The 7,931-nt window shown below is 41.4% G+C and overlaps 1 long non-coding RNA gene across 1 annotated transcript in view; it reads right to left on the reverse strand.

The window, feature by feature from the left end:
• The window catches only part of LOC133513484 (uncharacterized), an 83,829-nt gene extending 77,180 nt beyond the window's left edge, over positions 1 to 6,649 (reverse strand). The window contains exon 1 of the long non-coding RNA XR_009798505.1: positions 6,063 to 6,649. This is a non-coding gene — a long non-coding RNA (uncharacterized LOC133513484). The remainder of the gene's footprint in view (positions 1 to 6,062) is intronic.
• Between the last annotated feature and the right edge of the window lie 1,282 nt (positions 6,650 to 7,931).

Below are 7,931 nucleotides of genomic sequence, written 5' to 3' on the forward strand. Positions count from 1 at the left end.
ATATGATGAGATGATTACCGTAATTTCCAACCTACAGAGCGCACCTGATTATAAGCCTCACCAAGTACGTTTGAAAAAGGAAATACCATTTGGTCCAAACATAAGCCGCAAGTGCCCACATTGAAAACCACATAGAAACCCGAGATATTTATTCAAACTTTTAACACCTTAGCTTAGCTTAACATAGCAACAACAAGGTAGCACGAACAGGCCAAAACGGTAGCACAGCACTAACATGGCTGGTTAAAAAAAAACATACCTAAATCGCTGAGACGCGGCAGTAACACAGCAGCAACTGCTAGCAGGGCGCTAATGCTAGCACGGTGCTAACGGGGCAGCTTTAAAAAAATATATACTGGTAAAAATCACTGAGACACGGCAGTTACACAGCAGCAACACCCTAGCACAGCACAAACGCTAGCGGGGCGCTAACAGTGCCGGTAAAAGTCACTCCCTGAGCACATGTATTCCACTAGTCTCACTCTTACCTTTACCGCTCGAGTGCCCCTTTACGGCTGTTAGAAAAATATGCACAAATTAGCCACATCACCGCATAAACCGCAGGGTTGAAAGCGTGTGAAAAAAGTCGCGGCTTATAGGCTCGGTTTATTTGAAGCAAAAATACCTGTACATGTAAAAAAAAAAACCGTAGTAGGTGAAAATGTTGACCTGATTGAGCAAAACCACTGCGATATTCCGATTCGGCACATCAAAATGATCCTAAATCTGAGACACATTTGCTGGTGACCGGTGTAGCTCACAGTTTGCACGTTAAACGTTTACATTCGCGCGTTGTTTGCGCAGCTTTGCTTATTTTGGCCGGCGTGCTAAAAATGAACGTTAGGATCAAAACAAAAGGTCACTTAATCCCGCTTTGCGGCGCCGAGTTCCATCACTGTTTTAAACAGAAAGAGAGAGACTGAAAGAGAGAAAGAGGGAGAGAGATTGCGTGTTGCCAGGCAACCACATTGTCACTTTCACCTCCAGTGAAAATGATTTTGTGAACTCGCAAAAAAAAAAAAAAAAAAAAAAAGTGCCCACCCACCTCCGTGTGACGGACAAACAAACGTGCCCACACGCACACTGCGGTAACCATCAACTTGAGCGTGAGTCTACCTGAATTATGAATTTTGGACGAGAATAACATTACAACATTAATATGAGTAAAAGTTAAGATTCCATATGAAGATAGATTATGTGGGTGGAAAAAGGTTTCGTTTTTATACCAAAAGAAACGGCGCAAAGCTGCCTCAATGCCGGGGAGTTTATTACTTTCACGTTAGCACCATGCTAAAGCTAGTGCTAACGCTAGCGCTGTGCTAGCACTAACAGGACCGGTTAAAATAAAACTTACCAGTAAATATCACTGAAACACGCCTGTAACACAGCAGCAACATGCTAGCACAGCGCCAACAGGGCCGGTAAAAGTCACTTCCTCTGCACATATATTTCACAGGTTTCATTCTTATCTTTTAATACCTTCGCTTAGCTTAACATAGCAACAACATGGTAGCACAAACAGGGCTGGTTAAAAAATAATAATAACATACCGGTAAAAAGAACAGCCACGCCATCTACACAGTAGCAACATGGTAGCACAGCACTAACAGAGCCAGTTAAAAAAAATAAAATAAATAAATAAATCCCTGAGACACGGCAGTAACACCGCAGCAACACGCTAGTGCAGCACTAATGCTGGCGCAGCGCTAACAGGGCCGGTTAAAAACAAACATACAGGTAAAAGTAACTTCCTCGGCACATATATTCCACTGGTCTCACTCTTACCTTTTAATACCTTAGCTTAGTTGAACATAGCAACAACACGATAGTACAAATAGGGATAGTAAAAAAGAAAAGAAAAAACAGCCGCAACATCTACACAGTAGCAACACGATAGCATAGCACGAACAGAGCCGGTTTAAAAAAAAAAAAAAAAAAACGTACCTCAATCACTGAGACCCGGCAGCAACACAGTGGAAACAAGCTAGCGCAGTGCTAACGCTAGTGCGGCGCTAACAGAAAAAAAAAAACATACAGGTAAAAGTCACTTCCTCGGCACATATATTCCACTGCTCTCACTCTTACCTTTTCCGCTTGAGTGCCCACTTGCGGCCGTTAGGAAAAAATGCACAAATTAGCCGCATCACTGCATAAACCGCAGGGTTAAAAGCGTGTGAAAAAAGTTGCGGCTGTGTAGGCCGTAAATTACGGTATGCCAAGGGCCATAAAAAGTTGAAGGTGAGCTGCAAAAGGCCCCCGGGCCTTAATTTGGACACCACTGTGTTAATATATCCAATTTTGTTTCGTGTTTAGTTCAACAGTAATCTTCCATCTTGTAGCGGAAATAAATGTCTTTTTTTTAATAATTGTTTACTATCTGCTTCTTTCACCATTCAGCGCTCATAACTCGAATTTTTGCTCAGAACTTAAGACGAGGGGAAAATGGAAATCATCCCAGGGACGGCTTGTATCTCCGAAAAAAAAAAAAAACTTTGAGGTACAACATAAAATAAAAAGGACAAAAGTTGTCGAAAAGTTAACTTTTTATTTAATGATAATGTTGGGGAAAATGTCAGGGAGTACAAAACTTTTAAAGGGGCGGCGGCGTTGATTTAGGAGACCTAAAGAAACTATTACAAGAAAAAAAAAAAAAAGTTCAGAGAAAGAGAAAAAAAAAAGTCGTTATGTGGTAATGTTAGGTTTCTCCTCCTCCTCCTCCTCCTCCTCCTCCTCCTCCTCCCCTGGTGACTTTTTCTCGACGATCGCTTCTGCCCGGGTTCCAAATAAGGCCGGTGATGATAGAATGAGGCAATCTCGCCTCTTTAGGGCACTTTTGTGTGGGCGTGTGTCAGAGAGAAACGCGAGGCGCAAACACGGCAAAATGAGTGAAAAAAAAAAAAAAAAAAATGAGTGTGTACTCATTAAAAGGGGGGGGGGGGGGGACAGAAGGGGGTGAGCCCGGCCATGGCCTTTAGCGACGATTTAGCGATGGAGAAGTAAAAGGTCTCTCATCTCTCCTCCTCGCCATTCTTCAATAGTGTCTACGTCCTTCGCGTGTCAAGACGACCCCCCCCCCCCCCCCACACACACACACACACATTCCCCGTCCGGACCCCTCCGACTCGCGACCGCTATCAAAGGGAACTTTTGACGCCGAAATAAGACGGGCCTCCGGCCTTCGGTTCGAATCCATCCTTAAATCGTCCGGTGCTGCGTGAAGAAATAAAAGAAATCTCGACCATATTGGATCGCCGCCCCCCCCCACCCCCCACTTCAAAACGCTTCAGTAGTCATGGGAAACCGCCAAAAAATGCGGCGCAGGGATCGCGACGGGAGGAATGAGACACGATATGACAACAATGAGCTGAGAGAAAAAGCCGGAGGATGATACCATTGAAAAATGGCGCCGATTGAAAAATCATTTTTGCTGGCAAAAAGCTTGTACGCAGATGCCTTAAGAGTGTAGCATGGAGAAATATATTAACATTCGTCTAAAAAGAGAAAAAAGAGCAAAAACATGAAATAAAGATAATTGCGGGTTGTGTAATTCAAGCACCCACATTTCCGCCGCTATCGGAATGCTAACAAACAATGGGAAACTCCATAGACACGATCTGAAAATTAGCATCGATGTGGTCTTGTTGGCATGAAAGCAATCGATATTTGAACACAAACGGTACTGAAAGACATGTAGACAGACGCCATGTCAATACTAACTAAATCTTTTCTTTATTGTTCATTTTCCAAGAAAATAAAAATAAAAAAGACTACATCTGCTAGTTTGTATTTATGGTCGCTTTCTTTTCTAATTTAACGTTTGAATTTTAACTTTTTGAATTAGCTACATTCCGTTTTCTGTCGGCTATGGTCGCAAATATTGACCCCTAAAATCGAGACAAGTCCTCTCTTAACACACCTCAGACTTAATGATAAACTTACATGATAATTGATCCGTTTTCTTACCCGCTTATCCTCACGAGGGTCAAGGGGAGTGCTGCAGCCTATCCCAGGTGTCAACGGGGAGGAGGAGGGGTACACCCTGAATTGGTCGACCGCCAATCGCAGGGCACAGAGACAAACAGTCACACTCACAATCACACCTTGGGACAATTTACAGTGTCCAATTAATGTTGCGTGTTTTTGGGATTTAGGAGGAAAACGGAGTGCCCGAAGAAAACCCACGCAAGCACAAACGGGGAGAACATGCAAACTCCACACAGGATGGGCCGGGATCGAACCCGTGTCCTCTGAACTGTGAGGCCTATGCCTTACCAGCTGTTCCACCGCTCCGCCCATCAACATTCTTCCAAAAATAAGAGCCTAAACATGAAATAAAGACAATTGCGGGTTGTGTAATTCAAGCACCCACATTTCCGCCGCTATCAGAATGCTAACAAACAATGGGAAACTCCATTGACACGTGAGATGAAAATTAGCATCGATGTGGTGGGGGATCTTGTTAGCATTAAAAATATTGATATTTGAACATAAACGGTATTGCAACACATGTAAATAGACCCTATGACAATACTCACAGAATAGATTCTTTATCATCTGTGATGAGTGCCGCATATTTATTTTGTTTGTCACAATTCACAAGTCACTACTCGGACACAGTCGCTCGGCTATGGTCGCAAATACTGAACACGCCTGAAATCGTGACAAATCCTCTCTTCACACACCTCAGACTTAATGATGACCTTTTATGATAATCTCATACGAAAAATAATAATAATCTGGCGTTTGTCATCTTCATTTGGGAAAGGGCAAAAATCGAGACCCCCAAAAAGTCATCTAAAGTCAAATAAATTGGAAAGATTGCTTGATAAAAGAAGTAATTTTAATTATAATACTGATAGGCAAGGGGGCACGTTTTTTTTTTTCCAGGCACTCGTATCATGATCTTAATCATATGTGGGGGGTCTGTATGCTAAATCTAATGTATTATATTCTTAAACCTTTGGGAATTACGTCCAAAAGGTTTCAACGCAGGTTCCCTTGGACCGTTACGCATTCTCGCCCCAGGTTTTTGGCAGGCAAGATAAGGCTTGCGTCTGGCCACTCCGGCCCAGACGTGCGAAGAAGACGGGCGGAGAGTCAGACGGCAGGGAGGCGCCGGGAAAACGGGGGGGAGCGGAATCGGGGTGGGGGGGGTGAGTTACGAGGCTGCGGAAGGAAATCGATGCTGCCCGTGCGATCCATACGGCTCTCAATTATGTTGCTGCAGCCTGTCAGCGGCAGCTCTTAATGAGATGAACGCGGGGACGACGCGGCGGGTTGACGAGGAATCAGTCCCGGACCCTGGCGGGGATGCAAAACCCGGCGATCGCATCCTAACCTTGGCTCCAAACTGCTCAGTGGGGAGATTTGCCTCATGTAAAATACCCAGCAATGACAAAAAAAAAAAAAAATAATAATAATAATCTGTTTTTTTTCATGAGGGGAAAAAAAAAAAGAGTACTCAATGATATTGTACTTTATAAAAACATACAGACTAAAATTATTTTTTGTGAGTAAAGCATGTACCCAGGTTCAATTAAGGTCAGTAAAAACTCAACCAAAAACCACAAAAAAAAAAAAAAAAAAAAAACGGCCAACAGGGGGAATTCTGCATCCATTACAACTAGTTGATTTCATTACAAAATAATCAAAACAGTAACATAAGACAGCTAGCTTGAATTTGAAAAACTACAAGTAGCTAGCTAGCTACTTGTAGTTTTTTTTTTTTTTTACTACTAATATTCACTTTATCCTCAATTATGAGAGCTGAACCTCTGTCCTTAAACTACGTATGTTGGTCCTCAGTGTATGGTTAGAAAAATCTTCAAAATCTAAAAATCTTTTACTAAATGATTAGCATTCGTAAGTAGCTTTAGCACTCTGCCAGTTAGCAGTCGACATAAGAATTAGCACGCCAGCAGTGTTTTGCTTTGCATTTTGTGTATAGCAAATAATTGAATTACCAATCAGCTCACTCATACAACATATTATATGTATGTTTACACATTAAAATGGTCTTAAAGTCACTGATAGGCGTTGTGGTGTATTTGCAACTTACTTACGTGACAAACTTTGCAACACTTCCTCCTCGCCCGAGTCCATGTTGCCGATCGGTCACGTGAACTTCCGCCTACGGGCAACTCTTGGATTGGGTGAACCAAGCAGGTGAACGCTGATTGGTTGACAGGAAAGGAAGCTTTCTGTCATCTTAGTATGTTTGTAGGGTGAACGATTGAAATTAAAATTTTCGGGTTCGTCCTTCTTTTTGATAAACAGCAACAAAAGCTACCCATGAATAAATTATTCATCGAGCTTTTATTTATCCCGTTTAAAATGAGGGATTTTGAAAACGCCGACCGAGCTGCGGACATCAGAGTAAAACAAAGCAAATGGACGACACGATTAGCAGAGACGCAAACAGGGGGGGTAAAAAAAAAAAAAAAAACATGACGCAAGGGGATGGGACGGGTGTTTGGCAAGCGTCCCGAACGGAACCAAAGCGAACCTTTTGAGGCTCGTAAATCCATTTCTTGGTCGCGCTTGTTAGCAAGACGTCGGTGGCTTTAAGCTAAGGAGCCAGACTGAAGCTAATTAGCCGCCGAAAGTCTGCTTGCCCACCAACGTCACGCAGGAAAACGGCTAACATTTTAATTTTATTTTTGTCCACCTATGTTTTGGAAATTAGAATTAAATTAAGATTATTTTTTAAGGGCACTGGGAATTTGATGGCTCGCCGTGCATTGGAAAAATAAATAAAACTTGTGTCTCTCAGCTGCGTTGTTGTACATATTTTTCTTTACACTACTAGGCACTGAATCGATTTAACAGCTTTTAGATACATAATTAACCGGATTCTTTATTTTATTGGACAATTTTCACGGAAAAGCGCAACGTCGTGAAACTTTAACGTGACAACTTAATCCAGGCTTCGAGCCATAATTTTAAAATTAATCTGAAACATTCATCAACATACAACCTACAATCCAAGCCCAGCCTTGAAACTTAAAGAACAAAAATGAATTGCTGTATAATTTGCAGTTCATTAGTTTTTTTTATTATTTGTAACTGTAAAATATTATATACTCATCCTTGCGGGTGGTTTTACAATTACTTATAAAATTACAACTAATTTAACAAAATGTAACAGCATTTTTTTTTTTCAAGAAGAGCTTCAAATTAACATTGCATTTTAACAGTATTTCACATCTTTTTTTATAACTGTAAAACACTTTAATAGTCATTCTTTGCAGTTAATTGAACAATTAACACGAACAAACTGTAATCCCGTATATGTAATTTCCACCTGAAATTCAGTATTTATGTTGAAAAGCCTTTGAAAATCATTGCATTCTGTTTTTATTGACATTTTACACGTTGTACCTCTACTTCGCCTTGGCCCAGATTGCCTGCGTCAGCACGTTTGTGGGAAAACTGAGACAAGATCATTCATATTTCAGCATTTTTTATTTTTTTTTTTTGGGGGGGGGACAATTTTGATTGGTGGTGAACTGTCGGATTTTTTCCAATGTCATATTTATCGAGTTTGGGCCCAGCAACTTTGGCAAACACAAGAGGTGGGGAAGTCAAGAAAAGTGGGCTGCAGTGTCATCTAGTGGGCAAAAGTGATACATGCTGCAATGTATGCACAGAAGTAAAAATGTGCCACCAGGATTTGAATTTGAACTGTTAACTTTCAAATTCCAGACACCGAATTGTAGCCCGTTGAATTGTTAAGATTATTATTGAAAACTATTGAAAATGGGATCACTTTACACTTCAAAAACAAATCCCGGTGGCACATATTACCTTCCATATGTATGCGGACCAACCTAGTACAGTGATGCCTCGGTTCTCGATCACAATCCACTCCTGGAAACTGTTCTACAAATGATTTGTTTGAAAACTGAATCGATGTTTCCCATTACAATGAA

The sequence above is a fragment of the Syngnathoides biaculeatus genome, chromosome 15 (assembly GCF_019802595.1).
Source record: "Syngnathoides biaculeatus isolate LvHL_M chromosome 15, ASM1980259v1, whole genome shotgun sequence".
Taxonomy (NCBI): domain Eukaryota; kingdom Metazoa; phylum Chordata; class Actinopteri; order Syngnathiformes; family Syngnathidae; genus Syngnathoides; species Syngnathoides biaculeatus.